Raw genomic sequence first — 25,075 nt, forward strand, 5'->3', positions numbered from 1 at the left:
ACTCCAGTGGTGTGGAGAGCCTGGGACTCACGTCTGAGCATACCCAGCACACTCAGGGTGAAAATTGCAAAAAACACTGTTGATGGACAGAATGTAGAACAATGTCATACATTCACCCCAGTACAAAGATCTGGGCCTAAATCCATCGTTTTTTTGCACTCCACACCACCCTGGGTTAGACACTGGCTATATGCAAATCAGCTCTGACCCTGTGCCTCATGGGAACAGTCCAGTCCGAACTACCAAGCCATGTCTTTCCCAGACCGGAATCAAGCATCCAAGGACCGGTTTCTGGCTATCTGCCTTCATCAGCCTGGATAGCTTGACTCCAGTGGTGTGGAGAGCCTGGGACTCACGTCTGAGCATACCCAGCACACTCAGGGTGAAAATTGCAAAAAACACAGTTGATGGACAGAATGTAGAACAATGTCATACATTCACCCCAGTACAAAGATCTGGGCCTATTTTTTCTTACCCAGAGGCTCTGATCATTAGGGCAACCAACTAGCCCTTGGAGTCACTATAAAAGTCCTGTGTTCAAGTAGAAAAGCAGATCACAAGCAGCAAGGCAGTCATCTGAGGGAACAGAGCAGAATTAAGGCAGCAAGACAGTCCATATTGGGACAGAAAGGCGGTCCTCTGAAATACACAGCAGGTCACTGCAGCAGCAAGTCCTTTCAACGGTCCAGAAGTGAACTTCAGAGTGGATGTGAATATCCTATTTTTAAATACCTTGTGCCCCCTTTGAAGTGGGAGAAACTTCTGGAGGCTTCTCTCCACAGAAGTGTCCAGAATTTCTTGACTCCCTGCCCCGGTCCCAGTCTATCTGTAGACACAATAGTCTTGTGAAGCTCTTGAGTGAGATCTGAGGCACAGCCTTTTTAAGTGCAAGTAAGAAAGTGCACAGATCTGCCCCCCATCCTATCTGAGATGGCCAATCCAGGCAACACTGAGTCCCTCTATTATGTGGCTGTCTGAGAGGACTACACAAAGGCCAACTGCCAACTACACCTAGTTGTGTGGCCCAGGAACAGGCTACATACACCAAATGGTTAGGACAAGAAAATGCCAGCTTTCTAAAAGTGGCATTTTCAAAAAGTGGCATTTTCAAAATTGTGACTTAGAATCACGCTGCAGTCCCATGGAATATAGAACAACAACAGAGGGAACCGTCCTCACAACCAGGAGTGAGCAGAGAGAGGTTGTAGTGATTAACCTGAGCACTAAATGATTGACCAAAACACAATTAAATGTGTTGAATAAAGGACTAGGGTATGTGCCTACACAGAAACATGACATTTTTGAATTATGGAAGGGATATGGGTGGCGGGCAACTTCGCTCCGTCCACGGAGCGTGCATAGTGTTGCCTACTACGCATACTTTGCAAAGTGCGAAGTAGGCAACACTACGTACACTCCGTGGGCGGAGCTTAGCATTGCGCCCAGGGTTAATTATAACTCCCCGAAACCTGCGTTTCTTTCCGTGAATGTCTATGGCTTTCTAATAAGCAGTTGCGTTTGCAGACTGGTAGAGAAAGGGGGCTGGGCCTCCAACCACTGCTCAGGAATTCCACTGTCTGGGATTTACAGAAGGTACCAGGAGGGCTTCTTGGCCCCCAAGGTCCCTGAGAAGTAAAGTGGACTTCATCCCCCAACCAGTAGTGTGCTAGGAGGTGCGTTTGCTGAGTGGTGGAGAAAGGGGGCTTGGCCACCGAAAACATCTTAGCTATCCCATTGTGTGGAACTTGCTGGAGGTAACAGGAGGGGTAGTTGGCCTCCATGGACGTCCTTAGGGGCAAACTACCTTTCCTATTACTTCCGTTAAGTCCAACACAGTAGGATCATGATTGCGAAATTCTGATACCAGGCCACGCTCCCTTTGTACACCACTCTGCAAACATGATTCCTGGAGTACTTTTGGTTTAGGGATGGAGTCCCTTTCGCTGCTGGGGTCCTTAGGAGCCAACTAGCCTAACTGTTACCTCCAGTAAACCCCACACAATGGGATTGCTAAGAGGTGGTCACAGGCCAAGCCCCCTTTCTCCACCACTCTGCATACTCTTCTTCTGGTGCGCGCTTGTTTGGGGAATGAAGTCTCCTTGCCTCTTGAGGGTCCCTGGAGCAAACTCGCCCTCCTGTTACCTCCAGTAAGCCCCACAGAACAAGATTGCTGAGACGTGGTCAGAGGCCATGCCCCCGTTCTACACCACTCTGCAAACATGCCTCCTGGTGCACTTCTGCTTAGGGGGGATGCAGTCCACTTTAGTCCTGAGGTCCTCAGGACACAAGAGGACGTCTTCCCCCACCAGCAGTGCACCAAGAGTCACATTTGTAGAATGGTGTAAAAAGGGGCATGACCTCGGACCACCTCACAGCAATCCCACTGTTTGGGGGGCTGTCTGGTCCCCTCCTGAGGCCGATTTCTGCCCGGGGGACCCCATATCTCAGGACGGGGCTATTTTTTTTTTTTTAGGGAAGGGTGTCACTTGGCCCCCGTTTCCTATGCCAGTTTTTGCTCTGGGGACCCCATCCCTCGGGCCTGCCCTTTATTATATTTTTTTAATTTTTTGGAGTGGGGCTCCCCTCCGGAGGCTGATATTGCCCCAGGGACCCCATCCCCTAGAGCATGGCCACATCCTCTCTTTTTTAAATAAATAAAAATGGGTAGGGAGCCTGCCCAGCCCCCTACCTGCCCATTTTCGGGCCAGGGAACCCATCCCCTGAGGTCTGCCCTTTATTTTTTTTTTATTTTTTTTGAGGGGGCTAACCTGAGGCCCATATTGCCACGGGGTCCCCATCCCCGGGACATGGCCACATCCTTTGAAAACACGGGGGAACTCCAAGGCCCCCACTGTCCCTGTCGACTCCCCGTCTCCTCCAGGAGCTGGCATTGCTTTTGGGCAGGGGGAGCTGCTAACATTCATCTCCCTCTGCCCAAAAACAATTCTGCTTCGCCTCATGGAAGCAAGAGCATTTTTCCTGCTCTCGCTTCCATGAAGTGAAGCAGAGTTAGCTAGGGCATGGTGGGAGCACTGCTCCCGCAATCCATAGCAAACTGCAATGCCCCGGGGGTGGGCACTCCGGGACATTGCTGGAGCAGGCTTTGGGGGGTGGTGGTTCCCAGGGCCATGAATGGCTCACATCTTCTCTGTAGCCCCCGGGAGGTAGTGGTCCCCGGGGCCGGGGGTCCGCAATGGACTCGCCGCTTTATTTGTTTTGTGCCCGCTTGGAGGTGGCAGACCCCGGGGCTGAGTGGGGGGGCTAGAGCCCAAACTCATGTTGAAATTTTGCTCAGGGGAGGTGGTGGTCCCTGGGGCAATGGGGGGCCGAGGCCCCCTGTGCTATAATACTTCAGCCCCAGGGATGTGGCGGTCCCGGTGGGGGGGTCTGGAGCCCCCCACGGATTTTTTCAATGTAGCCCTGGGAGGTGGCGGTCCCCAGGGCTGTGGGGCCATGTGGCCCCACACTTAACAACATTTTCCACAGGGAGTTGCCACTCCCTGGAATTCTTGAGGAAGGCAAGAGCCAACTACCCATTTATTTTTAAAAAGCCCTGGGGAGGTGGTGGTCCCCAGGTCTGTGGGGGGGCCACTAAGCGCGGGCTCCCTTGTTTCATTTTCTTTAAGCCCCTGGGTGGGTCAGGTCCCGGGGGCAACTATCTAAATAGATGTGGGGGCCAGCGCAGGTCCCCACAGCCCCAGGGACCGCAACCTCCCCGGGTCTGTGGCAACCTGCGCTGGCCCCCGCATCTATTTAGATATTTAGGTATTGTGGAGCTAACTCCCATTTGATCTTAAACATGTAACTCAGGGCTTTAAATTTTATACGATTTTCCACCCTGGGCCAATGTAAGTCACGAAGATAACCGGAGATGGGTGTGATTCTGGGAACACTGCATAGCAGTCTCGCTGCGGCATTCTGCACCAGCTGCAGTCTACTGTGGTAAATAAATAATTAATTACCGGTTCTATTTTTGACTGGATACAATATAAACAGATAGCTCAATAAATAAGAGTCAAGATACAAGGTAGCTGGAGTATACAGGCTTTAATCAAGCATAAAGGACTGGAACAGGACAGCCTGTACGGGAATGGGATGGCAGGGCCCGGCAGCTGCCGGGGCAGGATCTGGGAATGGCTAGCAAACTTTAATAACAGTGCACAATATTTATAGTTAAACAAATACATTGTATTCAATACAGTAGGCGTAGCAGTAGGCGGAGTTTGTAGCAGTCGCGAAAGATAAGGGCAGAAATGATGTAACAAGAGGTGTGTACAGGGCGTATACATAGACATGTGATGCAAACGTAACAGAATATGTCATAAATGGGGCGGAAACATGGAGGGGGCTACCTGAGCAGCTGGGACCTCTAACCTAGTGGTGCGCGCAAACTGACAATGACGTGTTACCAGGAGGACTGGGGGCTATGACTTCTGCGCTAGAAGAGGAGACGAAAGTCTGGAGTGTCAGAGCGACATGTACCTAAAGCCTATCTAGTATCTCGTGTTTAGAGAACATGTTGATAGAATCCAAAAGTTATCCGGGTAAAGGCTAACAGACACTAAGACTGGGGCATGCATTATTCTACATGTAGTGTATGTGCGAGGAATATTCTATGAATATTAATACAGTATTTCTCTTACATGGAGACATAAAGGCTAGACCATGACGGAAACTATTGATGTGATTCAGTAGCTTAGGAATGCAGAGAAGGAGGGCTGGACTGATAACTAGAATCATAACATACTCTTGGCAGACTGGGAGGCAGAGCCAGGCCGAGCCGGGCACTGCGAGGCATGAAAGTAAGCTAAGGGTCAGGGATACAGGTGGGGGCTGTATCGCTCCTCGGAGAGGGTTCAGGAGACAGGAGCTGAATCTGAGTCCGGGCCCTTTTGAGGCCTAGAAACGGGGATTTTTCAATGAATTAACGTGCACACTGTGAAACGTGGCAACGTAACTTTACATAGGCCTAATATTCGTTGTATTCACGAAGACTGGAAACTGGCATACTAGAGATGGACACAACTGTAATTGCGTCTTTAATCGATCAGAAGGGAATACATGCATATCGATCATGCACATATAACATAACATGGGGAACACGTAGGCACATATAACATGGCAAAATTTTACTTTTCCACATTCCCTCCTTGTGCCCTACGTTTCCATCAGGAAACATCAATATTCATGATACCATCTATCATTTCATATAGCATCATTTGCTCGTCTCGAATTGTCTTGGAACGGGACTTAGGACTAGGAATACAAGAGGTAGCACAAATGCCGCAAATCGCAGGGCCACATTGTATACAGAGGCAGCAACTGAAAATGATCATTACTGCAATACCTAGGAATGACAATACTTTCCATCCCCAGGCAGATATAATACTCCAGAGCCAACCGGACCATGTCCAGGTGCCTGGATTCTGGTGTAACTGATGGGCAATTTTATGAAGTCTGGTTATAGCTGAATAAACAGACGGCGCGTTATTAGGAATGAAAATGCAGCAACTAGATCCGATGACTCTACATGCTCCTCCTCTATCGGCCAGTATGACGTCAAGAACGAGACGATTTTGGAGCACGACAAATCTCATAGCAGATTGCTCTTCGGTTAAGTTACCTAGAGCAGAAGTAGTCTCATTCACTACTGCTTCAAGGGTTCTGGTTAATCTACGTATTAGCTTACTATTCTGGACAGGTCCTATAAAGAAGAAGAAACCTTTATTAAAGTCTTGATATTGTTCTAGAGCAGTTTCAGTTTGATCGACAATTGGGGACTCAATCTCCCTTCTATGTCTAATGTGTACTAGATGTGTGTTTCTGTGATAATCTGATGGGGCTAGAAAAACTGGTGGCAGTAGGAAGGCAATGAAACATGTTCCATCCCAATCGAGGGGCAGACGAACATATGCGGTCTGACCACAAACAAAATAAGAATGACGTGAAGCTTTAAAAATAGATTTCCCACTGTCACTATACTCGACAATAGTAGTACAATCACTATTTCCTACATGTGCGGAACCATTCTTTCGGACACATAATTCGCCTTTGACCGGTAGTACTGAAATAGCAGGTAAGTCTGGAGTAGTATCAGACTGAACATTCAGGACCATAAAATTCGAAGAATAATTACCTGAATTGTATACTTCATTTTCTAGATCTAACCCTGTTCTATGGGAGAGACCTTGCTTGTCTGGAAAACATGTTCTATTCAGAAGGGACATATCATTGGAGGATGACGTTAAAGTGGACCATGCTCCACACGAACCATTATGTGAAAACGGATAAGGAAAGAGTGGCAGAACTCCCTTCGGTGTCTGGAAAGGGGGGAGTCGACCACACACCCAACAATTAGTGGCATTGCTGGTCTGGTGTGAATAGTGTAACATTCGGATGAATGTATTATTTCTCATAGCAATACGATAGGATAACTCGTGAGGAGGCAGATCACTAAATGTGTGCTCTACTGTGGCATTAGAAAACTTATTTACATGCGGAATTGGAAAACATAAATGCAATGCATAACTTGTGCAGGTAACCATCAAACTTAGAAACAATAGAAAACTTAGAAAAATGATACATCGTATAGAGTTTTGACTAACTCTCTCACTATGGGGGTCTATCTCATACATGTCAGATACCTGTCTAACCGTTTCACCCGAGAGGGACTTAGACAATTAAACTGGCTGACTTATTTTACTAGACCGGAGTTTTAATTTATACTCCTGCTGCGGAGTTTTCTCGAACAGAGGAACTTTCAGTTCGGGATTGAGATTAATGTCTGATTTAGAGTCTGGTTTCAGGCAGTCTTTAGAGATGGAACAGTCCTTGGAAATGTTCTTGGCAAAAGTTTTATCACGGAGTCCATGAAATTTCTTGACATGCGACAGATGGACCCAACCCTTGCGACCCTCCAACTTCACGGCCGTACGGGTGGTCAGAAGGACTAGTTTCGGTTCTTTCCAGCGAGGCTCCAGCGGACTTGAACGATCAAAATTCCGGACCAACACGAGGCTGCCTGGAATGACTTCATGCGGTTTCACCTCGGTGTTGTCTGGAAATGCGGCGGCAACCTGTGAACGACAAGAGTGTAGGGCAGACATCAAGGAAGCTAGGTAATCTGTCAACATATTACTGGAAACATCTGTAATACTGCGGGGTCTAGGTGTACCCCACATATTTGGGGGGCGGCCGAATACGACCTCATAAGGAGACAGACCTGATCTGGAATGTGCGACCATGTGCATAAAGAATAAAGCAACTGGCAGGGCAACTAGCCAGTCTACACCTTTCTCTTGACATATCTTGGCAATACGTATTTTCAGGGTCTGATTATGTCTCTCTACGAGACCGGCTGCTTCTGGATGGCGCACACAATGGAACTTCCACTGGTACCCTAACAAGAGGGAAACATGCTTCATTAGCTCAGATGAGAATGGCTGGCCGTTATCAGAATACACGACCCTAGGGAGTCCATAACGGGGGAAGAATTCACGAACCAACTGCTTGGCAGTGGTCGCGGCTGTGTAATCTGGAACTGGATATGCTTCTGTCCACCTGGACAAAGCGCATACAACTACAAGGACATACTTGAAACCTCGACATCGCTCCATCTGAATATAATCCATATGGAGGACTTCAAAAGGGTGGTCAGGGGGTTGGAATCCACCTTGTTCCACCGGGACACTTTTACCTGGATTGAACTGGCAACATATCATACAGGTACGGACTTTCTGCTTGGCTGCAGCTCGTAAGTGCTTGTTGAACCAAAGGTTCTGAATACTATCTAACATGGCTTTTTCTCCTAGATGTGCTGGACTATGTGCGGTATTAATAATGACTTGAACCATAGAGTCGGGGAGAAACCATGTGGCTTTTCCCTTCGTCACCCATCCCTGATCTGTCTGGACCCCTCCTCTGACTGTCTTGTGGAACAGATTGTGCAACTAGTACTTTCATTTTCGTGTCTTTCATACGTCTCCTTTCGTGTTCTTGCTCTTCCCTGATTCTATTCTGGTGATACTGGAGCATCTGTAACATCTGTGACGGGGTACTAGCTTGCCAGGTACTTTCGACTTTCAAAACTCGATTTTTAACTTGTGGACTTGAATTCTCGACTAGTTTAGTAACAAAAAGATGAGGGTATGACTCGCTACCTGTCTTTAAACCACTGTTGATAATGAAACATTTTTCGAATCTAGAATATAAATCACTAGTATCTTCATCCTGTTTCTGTTTGCATGCTGAGATTGCATCCCAATCTTCCTTTTTTGTGGCTAATAATCTTGGCAAAACTTGAATCAATAACTCTGGCAATTCTTTACATTTGTCCCCGAGACCGGTACCTGGTACTCGTATTTTATCTTCAGCTTCTAGAGCTGTCCAATCAATCTTTTTCTCTCCCACCTCCCATTCTTTTTCCTTGAGTTTTTCATATACCCCTGCGGGCAACAGGACTTTTAACATTTTAATGATATCTGGATACGTGTATTCTCCCATACGGAGCATGTCTTTTAATTCCCGATGGAACCCTGCTGGATCTTTGTCGTGACAGGGAATTAATTTCTTCATCTCTAAGAGTTCCATCTTTGTGAGAGGGGTGTAAACAAATACTCGTTGCATTTCACCATCCGGTGTCCTAACTGGATGTACTTCTCGTAACGGATGCTGTCTATCTATGTAAAATGGTTTACTTTCTGGAGGTGAGACGTGAACAAAATGCGGATTCAGAAACGTTCTATATTTGTGGCGCTGTTCTAGAATGACGCTAATTAAATCGGTACCTAAACCTTTCCATTTATACTGGAGTAACTCATTCAGAACGTCATGTAACGGACCTGGATCAGAATGCTGACCCTCATACAATGTAATGAGGTGCTGGATCATATACATACCCACCAGTCGCTGCTCGGCTGGGGGCAGTTTCAGAAACATTTGTGCCACTATTTCGTCTGGAAAAGTGGTAGAATCAGTAATCCATCGGACTGCTGATCGGGCTAGTTCTTGTTCATGCATGGTACTGAGTTCACTATAACCGATACGTGATTTCAGAATGTGATCGGTAGCTTGAAATACTTGTTCCAGCGAACCTTGTTCTGGTGCTGGAAGGTGAAAAACTTTCTTGTGTTCTAGGCGTGAATGTCGGTCTGGAAATCTAGATCTACCTACATACGCTATTCTGGCAGGATTCTCGTCATCTACCTCTTCAGTAGAAGAGTCATTTTCTTTCTCGTTTACTTGTGCTGCTTTACGATTTTCGTGTAACCTTATTATTTCCTTACAAATTTTCTTGTACATACTCTCTATACTACTGAGTGTCTTGTGTCTACCCTCGGCTATATTATCACTCCACCTTGTCAGAACTTTCATTTCGGTCGGATCTTTAGTCGGACAATCTTGTTCCCTTATTAAACAATTAATTAGAAATTTTAATAGCATGAGCTGGGTCTCAGCTTTCCTTAGAGACATGATTTCGCCAATACTTTCTGGATCGTCTCCTGTACGGATGAAACGATATATTCTGTCTAGATCTTCTTTCATATTCGGTAGGGTGTCCAAATACTCGGTCACCCGTCTTACACGCAATGAATATATGACCATATTATCATCGCCTGGGACTGGATCATAACGGCATTCGGTAAGAGCTCGTCTGATATCTGCAACGGACTGATATTTGGGCGTACGCTGTAACGCACGTTCATGTAACTCGACTAATGTTGTACGTTTGTGTGGCGGCGGGGTACCAGGAGGACCTCCTCCCGCGGCCCCTAAACTGGAATCGTTGACTGATACTCTTCGTGCTGGCAGAGTGACCGATGTAGCGGGTACTTGTACTACGGGCTGGACCGGGGGTACCGTAACAGGTGCTGTAACAGGTGCCCCGGTGGCTGGAAGAACAGGAACTACATTATTTACAGGAGCTGGCGGAACAGGATTTGCATATTCTGGGACTGTGTCGTCCAAATAGGACGAGAGAAAAATATCAGCTGCGGTCGGTTTGTGACGTAGCTTAATCGGAACTAATGGCGGCGGAAAATTACATGGTGCTTCCGGGGTTGCTTTCGGCAAGCCCTCGGCAAGAAGAGGATACATACCCTTAATGAGGGCATTTCTCTGTCTGTCTGACTGTTCGGCTTTAACTCGTTCACCTATTTCGATTAATTCCCTTTCTTGGGCTCTTTCTGAGGATTCTCTACTTAATTCTGACTTTCTGATTTCTTTTTCTGTTCTTTTATGAGATTCTTTGCGCCATAACTCGATGGCATCTTTCTGGGACTGTCTGGATTTCCTTTTCCATAATGCTTCTTCTATTCGCATGATGCACTCGGCATCCCATGTACCTGATACAGGCCATCTATATTTCTCTTCTAGATCTTTAGTATACTCGACCCATAAGTCTAGATATAATATGGCACTTATGCCATGTTTATGATACATAAAATGACCTGGACTGTCCCTAGGCGGGACAGGAACTGCTTCCTCGAGCAGACCTTTTCTAGTTTTTAACTGACGTAACTTTGAGAACAGAGGCATGACTAGGCTAGAGTCTGGACACAAATACAATACACAATAAACACAATAATAACTTGAAAACGAATCATTCATACCACGACATTGAAAACACATGGAATAACATTTAAAATAACAGTTCGGACAGAATATTACCTGAAATACTGAGAACAGAACACATGAATTTCTCGAGAACAGAACTGACTAGAATTACTAGATGCACTGCTGAAACAGTACGAAACTTACCGGTCTCATAAAGAGACACGTCAGGACCCGCATCCACCTAGGTGGACACTTCGTGTTGGATCTGTGTACCCAAACCCACGGACCAGAGACAAATTACTTGACCCTGTCTAGATACTACCCCAGCAACGGTACTCACCGGGCAGCAAGAACGGAAGGCCTCGGACTGGACTGGACTGCTACGACGACGGACGGACGAACTTCGGATTTCAGTTACAGGTGGGCCTCCGGATACCTCGGACCTTGGACTCTCGGCTTGGGCTCTGGTCGGGACTCGCCGCGTTCCTCCACCGCCTCGTCTGGATGCTGGACCGCAACCTCCGTCTCCTCCGTGGGCCTGAGGGATACTTGAAGCAGAAATATCTGCACGTGCACGGTATGGTTCCGTCACGGCTGCAGAGGATCAGGGGGCCTGCGTGGCTTCTCCGGCGCGTGGGGAAAGGGCAAGTCCCTGTTCGGGCGCCATTATGTGGTAAATAAATAATTAATTACCGGTTCTATTTTTGACTGGATACAATATAAACAGATAGCTCAATAAATAAGAGTCAAGATACGAGGTAGCTGGAGTATACAGGCTTTAATCAAGCATAAAGGACTGGAACAGGACAGCCTGTACGGGAATGGGATGGCAGGGCCCGGCAGCTGCCGGGGCAGGATCTGGGAATGGCTAGCAAACTTTAATAACAGTGCACAATATTTATAGTTAAACAAATACATTGTATTCAATACAGTAGGCGTAGCAGTAGGCGGAGTTTGTAGCAGTCGCGAAAGATAAGGGCAGAAATGATGTAACAAGAGGTGTGTACAGGGCGTATACATAGACATGTGATGCAAACGTAACAGAATATGTCATAAATGGGGCGGAAACATGGAGGGGGCTACCTGAGCAGCTGGGACCTCTAACCTAGTGGTGCGCGCAAACTGACAATGACGTGTTACCAGGAGGACTGGGGGCTATGACTTCTGCGCTAGAAGAGGAGACGAAAGTCTGGAGTGTCAGAGTGACATGTACCTAAAGCCTATCTAGTATCTCGTGTTTAGAGAACATGTTGATAGAATCCAAAAGTTATCCGGGTAAAGGCTAACAGACACTAAGACTGGGGCATGCATTATTCTACATGTAGTGTATGTGCGAGGAATATTCTATGAATATTAATACAGTATTTCTCTTACATGGAGACATAAAGGCTAGACCATGACGGAAACTATTGATGTGATTCAGTAGCTTAGGAATGCAGAGAAGGAGGGCTGGACTGATAACTAGAATCATAACATACTCTTGGCAGACTGGGAGGCAGAGCCAGGCCGAGCCGGGCACTGCGAGGCATGAAAGTAAGCTAAGGGTCAGGGATACAGGTGGGGGCTGTATCGCTCCTCGGAGAGGGTTCAGGAGACAGGAGCTGAATCTGAGTCCGGGCCCTTTTGAGGCCTAGAAACGGGGACTTTTCAATGAATTAACGTGCACACTGTGAAACGTGGCAACGTAACTTTACATAGGCCTAATATTCGTTGTATTCACGAAGACTGGAAACTGGCATACTAGAGATGGACACAACTGTAATTGCGTCTTTAATCGATCAGAAGGGAATACATGCATATCGATCATGCACATATAACATAACATGGGGAACACGTAGGCACATATAACATGGCAAAATTTTACTTTTCCACACTACGAGTCACAGCCTTATTAGCACCCAGAAAAAGCACATTACCGTAATCCAGCCATGAGGTGATAAGGGCATGGACCACAGTTTTCTGGGTGGTCTTAGGTATTATCCAAAGGATCTTCCTAAGCCATTTTAAGATGGTAAAACAGGTGGCTGTGACCTTGACTGCTTGATGATGCATGGATAAAGAATCATCAATATAGATGCCCACATTACGGATGTGGCTGGAAGGCTGCGGAAGAGCTCCCATCTCAACGGGCCAATGAAATGGGCCCCAGAGATCTTTCTCCTTGCCGAGAGTTAAAACTTCGGTTTTTTTCAACATTAAGTTTCAAAAAGTTCTGGTTCATATAGCAATTCGCCTGAGGCCCGACTGAAGACAGGATGTAGAACCAGGGTCAGAACGAGAAAATGAAAAGATGATCTGAGAGTCATCTGCGTAGGTAAAGAGAGTCAGACCGACCTGTTAAGCAATGTCAGCTAGAGGCCTAACGTATATATTAAAAAGCAAGGGACTCAGTATAGAGCCTTGGGGTACCCCAAAGAGAGATGGGAGATGGATGGATGTTGGACCTATCTGTAGCGGAGAAAATCTGAAATGTACGGCCATCCAGAAAAGAGACAATCCAGTCCAGAACCACAATTGCCGGAGGACCTCAGCATGTTAACTAGTATGAGATGGGAGATAGTGTTGAAAGCTGCACTAAGGTCTAATAAATAAGAGTGCGAAAGTTTCTCCAACATCCAGGAGGTGGCAGAGCCTCTCTGTGACCCTCAGCAAAGTGGTTTCAGTGAAAAATCCAGTTCTGAACCCAGATTGAGAAGGATGAAGGATTATGTTAGTCTCGATAAACTGGGAAAGATGAAAATGGATGTGCCCTTCGAGGATTTTAGAGAAGATAGGCAGGAGGGAAATCGGACGGTGGAGAAGTGTGGCTCAATGGTTAGAGTGGCAGACCCTGATGCAGAGGTCTAGCCCGGGACCAGGGTTCAATTCCCCGCCTCGGCGGGTCTTGGGCTCAAAAATTCCACGGACCTGATAATTCTCGCCTCTGTGCCTATTCCAATCATGGAGTCCCACTCTGCAACTCCGGGCAATAGCTTGCTTAATCTCCACAACGGCCCCCACAACGCTAAGGATGCCTGGCCTCCACCTTGGGGGTGCCCAGGAGTGGACACCTCACAGGGAAAGCCAGGATGAGTTCCACAGCGGTATTCGTACAAGCGCCTTGAGACCCTTGCGGGTGAGTAGTGCGCTATACAAGTATCAATTTACATTTTTACATTTAATTAGTAAGAATAGCAGGATCAGAAGTAGGTTTCTTAAGAAGAGGAGTTAGCATGGCGTGTTTCCAAAGTGGAGGAATTTTGGACTCCATTAAGGAAGAGTTCAGTACATCCAAGATGACCTTCATATGGGAACAGTCGAGTTGCTTGAGAATAGAAATTGGTAGTGGGTCATTCGGGGAATCAGACTTGACTTTATCTAAAATCAGAGTAAGGGGGTCCAAATTAAGAAGGGGCCAGCAATCTAAATGAGGGGTGGTAGTACAGAACTCCGTAGCTGAGTGTGACGTAACAGCAGTCAAATTTGAAGAAGATAGTGTGAAGCTAGGGGCTGTCAAATTTAATTGCGAGGGCATGGATAAGGGAGAGTTTGCAATTTCAAGATAGATCTTCTCAATTTTTTGAGTGAAGAATTGGGCCAGATCTTCTCACTGCTTTTTGTTTAGTGGCGTGGGGTTGCCTGTAGTTTCTGATCCGGCCAGTGTTTTTACTAAACCGAAAAGTGTTTAGAGCAGTTAGCTGTATCAGTAATGGTTTTGAAAACAAAATTGGCCCTGGCCGTCTTGCAGAGATTATGGTATATTTTTATAGCCTTTATATAGGCATCTTTAAGATCAGGCGCATAGTCCCTACGCCATTTTCGTTCTAATACTTTGTAATTCGATTTGTCATTCTTTAAAGTGTTGTTAAACCAAAGGGCAGGAGGGCGATGATATATAAGCTTTTTCTTGGTTGGGGGAAGACAAGAGTCTGTGGTACTAGAAAGCCAGGTATGGACACTATCCGAAAGTGCAACGACCAGCGAGTCAGAATTAGGTATATTACAACTCAAGTGATTGTTTGGAACATTGGCATCAACTTTTTTCCAGTCACGTTTAGAAGACATAAGAGGACAGTGTGAGGATACCAAGGCAGGCGGAAGAGGAATTGTAAACCTTAGTAAGAAATGATCAGACCAGCATATAGGTATTTGCTGGAGCGCAATGAATGTCAGCAAAAGTGGAAAAAATGGGATCCAGAAGATGTCCTGCTTTATGCGTAGGACTGGAATTGCAGAGATTAATATTCATAGCCGCAAGGTCAGAAATAAAATGAATGCACGTAGAATTAGACAGATCATCTAAATGTCAATTTAAATCCCCAAATATTGAAAAATGTTTAGAGCTCATAATTAATGGGGATAAGAGACCTTGCAGAGATGTGGCCCAAGAGGTGGGAGTGCCAGGAGGGCGATAAACCAATAAGCCAGAAAAAGTGAATTTGGGATTAAGTGCAATTTTAAACAAGGCAGCTTCACAATTAGGAAGATCTACTGGCTCAAGTTTACATTGAAGATGTTTCTTGTAAATGATGGCTATTCCCCCGACAGTTCTCATAACTCTATCCCTTCTAACGATGGCATAGCTAGGTGGTAGGGCAGTGTCGACGTCAGGGCCACCACTCTCATTAAGCCACGTCTCAGTGAGAAAAAACGCGTCGGGTGATTTCTCAAGGAGAAGGTCAAAGATATCCCTTTTATGATTAGAAAGTGAGTGACAGTTTAAACTGAGAAATGTAAACTCTTTAGAGGGGAAAACATTTGTGATAGAACTATTTCCTGAAGGCACAGGAAAATGTAACTGAGGAGTGGCAAGCGAGCAACTACAACCCGGACAATTTTCTTCTTCGTTATCGCCAAAAAGCTGGGTACAATCGGGTTTAATTGCTGGGCAAAGAGCTAGGAGTTCTTTAGACAAGAATATAAGTCTATTGGAGAGCATTGAGCCAGGGGTCGTGGCCCCTGGTCCCGGCCGGGCGAGGCCGGGTGCATACAGGCTTGCCTTTGGCATGTCCACTGCACGGAGTGTGTTGCATGCAATTTGAATCCCCGGTCAGGTGACCCGCAGCCCTTGATCCCCCGCCTCCTCTCCCTCTAGCCCAAAAGGAATGTGCCGCGACCTCCCTCCACAACAACCGGGAAGACCCATGGAGGAACGGGGAGTTTGCGGTGAAGAAGGCCGTCAGAGGTGATTGAGTAGGTGAAGTGAATCAGGCTCAGTGTAAAGCAATCAGTGCCAGTTAAAAAAGATACATTTTCTCAGACGATCAATCAAACGATCAGTGCCGGTTAAAATAAAATACATTTTGTCAGCATACCATTAGAGAAGTATAGCGCGAGACACAGTAGTGCCGCAGGAGAGCTTTCACTCTCAGCGCGCGTCCACTGTGTGGAGTGTGTTGCATGCAATTTGAATGCACTATCAGGTGACTGGCAGCCATTGATCCCCCGCCTCCTCTCCCTCTAGCCCGGAAGGAATATGCTGCGACCTCCCTCCACAACAACCGGGAAGACCCGTGGTGGAACGGGAAGTATGCGGTGAAGAAGGGCGTCAAAGGTGATTGTTATGGTAATGTGTTGTAACATCACTTGCATTGTTACAACCTCGTTGTAATGGTATGCGTTGTAATGACATGCAATGTGCCATCATACATTCTGCAGACGTACATCACATACAGGACATGAAGAAATATGATCACATTACCCCCATCCTCATGCAACTCCATTGGCTTCCGTTGCCAGCCCGCACTGTCTTCAAAAAAAGTCGTGCCATTTACAAAGCTATCACGACCAGTACCCCTGCTTAACTTGCAGGCAAACTCAGATGACATGAATGTTATCATCAGGTGTCCAACTTTAAAAGCTGCATGATTACAGTGGCTGCACAGATTACAGAAACCATCTTTAAGATTAAGTCTGATAAAACTGAGGTTTTGCTCATGGGTGGTCTTTCTACATCTGTCTGATGCTTGATGTGCTTCCGATTGGGGTCTCCCACATACCTCCACTGATAAAGCCACGCCATTACAGTGGCAGTATTGTTAGCCTCTCCTTTGTCTTTCTTCCTGATATTGACAAGGTTGTCCTGATCTCTTCTCTTTCTTAAGACACTCGGGAAGATTCTACCTTTCCTTGACTTTTAACTTAAACGGGTTGGCATTCAAACTACAATTGACTATTCATTTCTACATATTTTGGAGTAGGGCTGCCTGTGTGCTGAACGATCATTCCTACTGCATCCCGCACAAGCTTCATGTACCCAAAACCCCACTGGCTTCCATTTGAAAAAAAAGATGTTTGTTTTCCTTGTCGTGCACAGGGAAGTTTCTATTCTGGGTATTTGCAGCTACACAATTATTTAGGTCTCTTACTCCTTCCCCAGCCCTGTGCTCTGCCTCTTTGGGTCTTCTTGAGGCCCTTTGTTTGCATCACATGCGTTTTTTAGTCAAAACTGGTGCTCTTAGAAATAAACACCTTCTTGTACACAGCTCTTAGAAATAAACACCTTCCTGTACGTTGTTCGACAATCCCTCCGTATTCGCAAAAGGCTAAATAAAAAACATGTTTTCTCTGATTAAACTTTCAGGGCGACCACAATCAAGCATCCGGACACCTTTGGGTAAGAATGTACTCTATACCTGTCAAAACAAATCGATTTCTAAATGTGATTACTTGATTGAGACCAAAATCTATATTTTATTTTCTCTCTGACAAACAAGCTAGCTCTTTTCAGTGACATATTTGGAACATTGACAAGAACTTTTACATATGCCTTCAACGCTGAGCTTTTTTCAAGTATATGCAAGCATCCAGCTCCAGACCTCCCGAGGCGTTTCCGGGAGCAACGTTCATTTTAGTGACTTTCTTGTTTGGAAACTTTTAAATTTGCCTACCTGCACTGCTCTTTTGGCGCTCTGGACCTGGCGCTCTGTTCCTCCCTGGCTGCCCTCTCTCCTGCACGCGACCCAGACCGCCTCCGCTGATCGCCCCCTCCTTGCCTGACTCTCGGAGTGGGACGGGTGGCTCCACCATCTTGGGCGGGTCTGGGCTCTGCGCTGCAGTTCTTTGGTCCCTCCCTCCCTGGCAAAGTACTTTAGGCGGTCGGCTTATCGCACGCCTATCCTGCATCCACCTCCAGACCTCCCAAGGCATCTCCGGGAGCAACGTTCATTTTAGTGACTTTCTTGTTTGGAAACTTTTAAATTTGCCTACCTGCACTGCTCTTTTGGCGCTCTGGACCTGGCGCTCTGTTCCTCCCTGGCTGCCCTCTCTCCTGCACGCGACCCAGACCGCCTCCGCTGATGGCCCGCTCCTTGCCTGACTCTCGGAGTGGGACGGGCGGCTCCACCATCTTGGGCGGGTCTGGGCTCTGCGCTGCAGTTCTTTGGCCCCTCCCTCCCTGGCAAAGTACTTTAGGCGGTCGGCTGATCGCGCGCCTATCCTGCATCCACCTCCAGACCTCCCTAGGCGTCTCCGGGAGCAACTTTCATTTTAGTGACTTTCTTGTTTGGAAACTTTTCAATTTGCCTATCTGCACTGCTCTTTTGGCGCTCTGGACCTGGCGCTCTGTTCCTCCCTGGCTGCCCTCTCTCCTGCACGCGACCCAGACCGCCTCTGCTGATCGCCCCCTCCTTGCCTGACTCTCGGAGTGGAACGGGCAGCTCCACCATCTTGGGCGGGTCTGGGCTCTGCGCTGCAGTTCTTTGGCCCCTCCCTCCCTGCCACGCCCCCTTGATTCTCCTCCCTCATGTGTCCCTACATCTTGGTTACTCATTCCCGGCCGCGCAGCAGACGTGCGCAGCGGGCGCGACGAAGGCGCGACGAAGTTGCGCCTAAGTTAAGCCCGTCGGGCCGGGACCAGGGGCCACACACTCTGCTCCTTGTTTGGTTTATACCTCAGCTCAACTCATAGCTCTCTCTGCTATCCCCTCACCTTCCCATTCACTACTGCGTCATCTTGATACATTCGGCATTCTTGGCTCTTCCTCTTCTCACCCGATCCTGGTCTCTCACAGCCTTTCCCTTCCCTCTGTTGATCCCCCTCCTGTCCCCTGTCCCTCCCCTGTTCCTACTGTAGCCTCCGCTTACCTCCTCAACACCCGCTCTGCAGTCAAACATCAGACGGCACTCTTCAACCTTTTGACCACTGATTCTCCAGATTTCCTTTTCCTGACTGAAACTTGGTTCACCGCCGATTCCCTCCCCGATCTTTTAGCCATTCTCCCCGATACCCATTACGCCCTCCGAGCTGACCGTCCGGACGGTAAGGTTGGGGGAGGTGTGGCGATGATCATTCGGTCGACCCTCAAATTTCAACTTCTTATTCACCCCCCATACCCAACGTGGACTACTTGGTGGCCCGCTCCCTTAACCTTTCTGCCCCCCTCACTGTTGTCCTCGTGTACCGTCCCCCTCAATCAATGCCTTCCTTTGTAGCCTCCCTTCAAGACCGTTTGGCCACCTTGGTGGTCAACAATTCTTCCGTCCTTCTGCTCGGCGACTTTAACTTTTGGCCGGGTGATCCTAGGGAAGATCTTTCCTCTAAAGACTTTTCTGCCACCCTCCAGTGCTTAAACCTCACATCTCATGTCACAGTCCCTACCCACGCCCAGGGTCACATCCTGGATCAAATCTGGTCCTCACGTCCTGTCGTTTCACCTCCCTCTATATCCCCTTGTGTTTGGTCGGATCACTTTATTATTTCTTTTTCTATTCACTTGGGCGCGGTCGACAAGCCCCCTTTTCTGAAAAACATTCTAACCCGTAATTGGAATCAGACCGACCTTGATTCCCTCTCGCTTACCCTGGCTTCCTCTGCCCCAGACCTCACTGATCTTCCCATTGAATCCCAGGTCAACGCTATTGGCACATGGCTATCTTCCTCGTGTGATCTAGTTGCCCCGCTTAGAAAGATCAAGGCTGTCCGCCCCTACGACGCGCACAAATGGTTTTCTCCAGAGCTTAAAACGGTCAAACTCGATCTTAGGCGGTCGGAACGCCACTGGAGACGGAATTACTGTCCCTCTTTGCGCGCCAAATATAAACTACTTCTCATCGAATATAAAAAAGAGATCCTAGTGGCTAACACCGCATATTTCACCGAGAGAGTAGCTCTCTCTGCTAACAAATATTGTGAAATCTTCTCCCTGGTTCACAATCTTGCCGCCTCTGATCGCTCCAACCCTAGTCTGGTCCCCTCACAGTCCCTTTGTTCCTCACTTAATGATTTCTTCATCGATAAGATTGTGAAGATTAAAGCCAACATCCCCACTGTGCCTCAACCCCGTCTCACCTGTCTTCTTCCTCCTCCCCCTTCCTCCTTCATTCTCTTCCCCCCTATCTCCCTTGATTTATTTCAAAAACTTCTGGTCAAAGTCAAGTCTGGCTCTCCCGCGGACTGCGCGCTGGCACGCATTCTTAAAACTCTCTTCACTAACTGCCCCGCCCCCCCTCTCGCTCTTCTTAATTCCTCTCAGGCTCTCGGTTCTGTCCCCTCTTCTTTTAAATCCGCTATATACCTCCCTATCCTAAAAAAAAACGGCCTGGATCCCTCTCTCCCCTCTAATTTTCGACCCATTTCCCTTCTTCCCTATCTTGGCAAGATCCTTGAAGCCCATGTTACCTCCTGCCTCTCCACTTACATCGAGGAGAATGGCCTCTTGGCATCCCATCAGGCGGGCTTCCGCCCGGGCCATTCCACGGAGGCGGTGGTCCTGGCAGTCTTGGACGAACTCAAGGGGAAGGCCGACTCTAACCTCCCCCAAGCCCTGGTCCTTCTCGATCTGTCAGCTGCGTTTGACACGGTTGACCACTCCATCCTTCTCGACCGTGTCAGCGCAGCGGGCATTCGGGGTGCTTCCTTTTCTTGGCTCGTGTCCTTCCTTCGGGACAGGTCCCAGGCGGTTCACCTCTCCGGCTTCTCTGCCCCTCCCCGCCCGGTCACTTGTGGCGTTCCCCAAGGTTCCTCTCTTTCCCCCCTTCTTTTCAATCTTTATATCCATCCCCTCATCACCTCCCTTCTTGAGCTGGGGGTCTCTGTGTACAATTACGCAGATGACCTCCAGCTCGTTTTTGACCTTTCCTCTACCCCTGATTCTCTTCCTAAGTTTTGTTCCACTTTCGTTTTTATTTCTGAGTGGATGAGCGCTAACCACTTGAAGCTCAATCCAGACAAGACGGAACTTGTCCTCACTGGTGGTCCCTCGAACCCTTGGTCTCCTGCACACTGGCCCCTTTCTTTTGGTCCCCCTCCCTTGCCCGCTTCCTCCGTTCGTACCCTTGGTATCAAAGTCAGCCATGACCTATCCAAGTTCAAGTTCAAGTTCAAGTTCAGGCATTTGTATAGCGCGCTACTCACCCAGAGGGTCTCAAGGCGCTGGGGGAAGGGGTTCAATTATTTGTCGAATAGCCAGGTTTTCAGTTCTTTTCTGAAGGCGATGTGGTTCTGAGTAAGGCGGAGGTGGGTGGGGAGTGAGTTCCAGGTCTTGGCAGCCAGGAAGGAGAAGGATCTGCCACCCATGGTGGCTTTCCGTATGCGCGGGACTGCGGCGAGGGCTTGATTGGACGATCTTAGTTGGCGGGTGGGTTTGTAGAAGGACAGTCGAGTGTTGAGGCATTCGGGTCCTAGATTGTAGAGGGCCTTGTGTGCGTGGGTGAGAAGGCGGAAAGTAATTCTTTTGTTGAAGGGAAGCCAGTGGAGGTCTTTTAGATGTCCGGTGATGTGATCTTGGCGCGGGATGTCTAATATGAGTCTCGCTGACGCGTTTTGGATGCGCTGGAGTTTTTTCTGTAGTTTTGTTGTGATTCCGGCGTAAAGTGTGTTACCATAATCCAGTCGACTCGTGACCAGTGCGTGGGTGACAGTCTTTCTTGTCTCGGGGGGGATCCAGCGGAAGATCTTTTTGAGGATGCGAAGTACGTTGAAGCAGGAGGACGAGACGGCGTTGACTTGTCTGGACATCGAGAGAGAGGAGTCTAGGATGAAGCCGAGGTTACGTGCATGGTCTGTGGGTATGGGTGCTGTGCCCAGAGCTGAAGGCCACCAAGAGTCGTCCCAAGCTGAGGGGGAAGATCCTAGGATGAGCACCTCCGTTTTGTCTGAGTTGAGTTTAAGGCGGCTTTGTTTCATCCATTCGGCTACTTCTTTCATGCCTTCGTGAAGATTCGTTTTGGCGGTGTTGGGGTCTTTGGTGAGGGAGAGGATTAGCTGGGTGTCGTCGGCGTAAGAGATGATGTTGAGGTTGTGTTGACGCGCGATGGAGGCGAGAGGGCTCATGTAGACGTTGAAGAGGGTGGGAATGAGTGAGGATCCTTGTGGTACGCCGCAGATGAATTTGGTGGCCTCTGAGTAGAATGGGGGAAGTCGGACTCTTTGAGTTCTCCCAGCGAGGAATGAGATGATCCAGTCCAAGGCTTTTCCTTGTATGCCGATGTTGCTGAGGCGATGTATAAGGGTGCTGTGGCAGACTGTGTCGAAAGCGGCGGAAAGGTTGAGTAGGATGAGGGCCACTGTTTTTCCGTTGTCCAGGAGTGCTCGGATGTCGTCGGTCGCTGCAATGAGGGCGGTTTCGGTACTGTGTTTGGCTCGAAACCCGGATTGAGATTGATCAAGGGAGTTGTTGGATTCAAGGAAGGCGGCGAGCTGGCTGTTGACGGCTTTCTCGATGACTTTGGCCGGGAATGGGAGGAGGGATATGGGTCGGTAGTTTTTCAGTTCTGAGGGGTCTGCTGTGGGTTTCTTCAGAAGGGCGCTGAGTTCGGCGTGTTTCCAGCTTTCTGGAAAGGTGGCAGAGTTGAAAGAGCAGTTAATGACATCGCGGAGTTGGGGTGCGATGATGGAGTCAGCTTTGTTGAAGATGTGATGGGGACAGGGGTCAGAAGGCGAGCCAGAGTGGATTGAGTTCATGAGGTGAATGGTGTCTTCAGTGGTGATTGGGTTCCAGGCGCTGAGGTTGTTAGTTGGAGGAGTAGGATCTGAAGGGGGTGGGGCGGGTTGATCGCTGGGAGAATTCTCGAAGCTGTTGTGGATGTCGGCAATTTTGTTGTAGAAGAAGGAGGATAGCGCATTGCAGAGGTCTTGGGAGGGAGTGATGTTGTTAGTTGCTGCGGTGGGGTTGGTGAATTCTTTGACGATATTGAAGAGTTCCTTGCTGTTATGAGTGTTGTTGTCGAGACGATCCTTGAAAGCTGATTTCTTGGCGGATCGAATCAGTTGGTGGTGTTTGCGGGTGGCTGTCTTGAGGGAGGCCATGTTGTCTGAGGTTGGGTTTTTTCTCCAATTCTTCTCTATGGTGCGGCATAGCTTCTTGGATTTTTTAAGTTCGTCATTGAACCAGGGAGCCTTTTTGCTGGCTGATTTCATCTGGTGCTTTTTCAGGGGTGCTAATTCGTCCGCACTGTGGGTAATCCAATGCTTGAGGTTGGTGGCCGCTTGGTCTGGGTCCATAGAGAGGGTGGGAGGGTTTTGGCTGAGTGATGTGAGGAGTTGGTCGGTGGTGATCTTGTTCCAGTTTCTCCGAGGAATAGGTTGTGGACGGATGTGGGTCAGGGTGGTTTTGTAGCTGAAGTGAACACAACTGTGATCTGTCCAGTGGAGAGCTGTGCTTGCTGGAGGTGAAGATAGGGTCGAGCGTGTGTCCAGCTGTGTGAATGGGGGTGTCGACAAGTTGTTTGAGTCCGAGGTTGGCCAGGTTGTCCAGAAGGGTGGTGGTGTTGCTGTCGTGTTTGTTTTCAAGGTGGTAGTTGAGGTCTCCTAGAAGAATGTAGTTCTCGGAGGCGAGGGCGTGTGGGCTGACGAAGTCCGTGATGTCATCGTTGAATTGAGTGCGGGTGCCTGGAGGCCTGTAAATGAGGGTGCCTCTAAGTGTGGACCTGGGGTCGGTGTGGATCTGAAAGTGGAGATGTTCGGCTGTTGCAAGATTGTCGTCGGAGCTGGTTGTGATTTTGATGGTGTTTCTGTGGACGATGGCGATGACTCCTCCTGTTTGATTGGTGCGGTCTTTACGGCTAATCTTGTAGCCCTCCGGCACGGCTATGGCGATGTCGGGAGCAGATGATGTGTTCATCCATGTTTCAGTAAGGAAGGCGATGTCAGGTGAAGCAGTGTCGATTAGGTCCCAGAGTTCTGTTGCGTGTCTGTGGACCGAGCGGGTGTTGAGCAGGATGCAATTTAGGCGGGTAGAGTCGGAGTTGTGTTTGGGGGACGTGGATTTGGTGAGTGTTCTGAAGCAGTTGAACTTGCAGGAGAGGCAGGCGAATGGGCCGTGGGTACGTCCTGGAGTAGTTTCGCAGAATAGTGGAGTACGTCTGGGATGGAGGGCGAGGAGAGTAGCGGCATCATATGTGATTCTAGAGGGTTGGGGGCGGCGGGGGCCAGGGGGTCCGGCGCTGGGCGCGGTCCAGGCGTGGACGGGCGTAGACGGGCTTACCTTTGGCGCACCTTCGGCGCGCATGGGGCGCGACCGCTGCGCGTGAACGCTGCGCGCAAAGACACCTGTCATAAATGGATAGTGGAGGGGGAGGGGCGAGGGAGGGACAGCTGGGAGGCCGAGGGCGGGGTGTAGGTCCAGGCAGGGAGGCACAGCAACACACGTGAAGATGGCTGCTGGCAACAAACCAAACTGGATTGGGGCAATACTACGCTATGCGATCGAGCATTCAAATGAAATGGAATAAATTAAGGCACAATGCGGCAGCAGGCAGACACAAATGAGCGTGTTTGCGTCTAATTAATTAAATAAGTCGATTTGGCAGCGCGGGTAAATAAGAGCATCAAAGTTCAGTATTAGGAGCAATGCGAGGAGGCTGCAATCACATTAAAATCCAAGCGCTACAATTAAAGCATCAAAGTTCCTAAATAGCAGCAATGCGGGGAGGCAGCAATCAGAGTAGATTTCAAGCGCTACGATACCACTGCAGTCGGGATGAGGAGCTGCGTGGGGGAGCGACCGCCTCTGGAAAGATCAGGACGGTCACAGAGGAAATGGCGGAGGTTCTGGCCAGGAGATTCAGTGGGAGGGAGGGACAGCTGGGAGGCCGAGGGCGGGGTGTAGGTCCAGGCAGGGAGGTCATGCACAGTCAGATCAGTTCCGTCGTGTCTTCTTGTTTTTTGTCCCTCCGTCTTATCCGGAAAATTTCGCGTTTTTTTCCACCGACGCACTCAAAACCATAGTCATGGCCCTTGTCACCTCCCGCCTCGACTATGGGAATGGCCAGTACGTGGGCATACCCGCCTACGAAATCCGCCGACTCCAGGCCATTCAAAACCAAGCTGCCCGCCTCATCCTCTCCCTCCCTAAATCCTCTCACATCACCCCTGCTCTCAAGTCCCTTCATTGGCTTCCTGTCCGTTTCAGATCTTTCTTTAAACTGGCCTGTCTAGCCTTTCGGGCTCATTCCCGCTCTGCTCCCCTGTTCATTACTTCTCTCATTTTCTCTCATGTCCCCAGCCGCACTCTTCGTTCTTCTTCCCTCTCTCTTCTGCACATCCCCCGCTTCCGTAAATCCAGAACGGGGGGCACCCGGTTTTCAGTCCTGGCCCCCCAGT

Source organism: Lissotriton helveticus, chromosome 2_1 (assembly GCF_964261635.1).
Source record: "Lissotriton helveticus chromosome 2_1, aLisHel1.1, whole genome shotgun sequence".
NCBI lineage: Eukaryota > Metazoa > Chordata > Amphibia > Caudata > Salamandridae > Lissotriton > Lissotriton helveticus.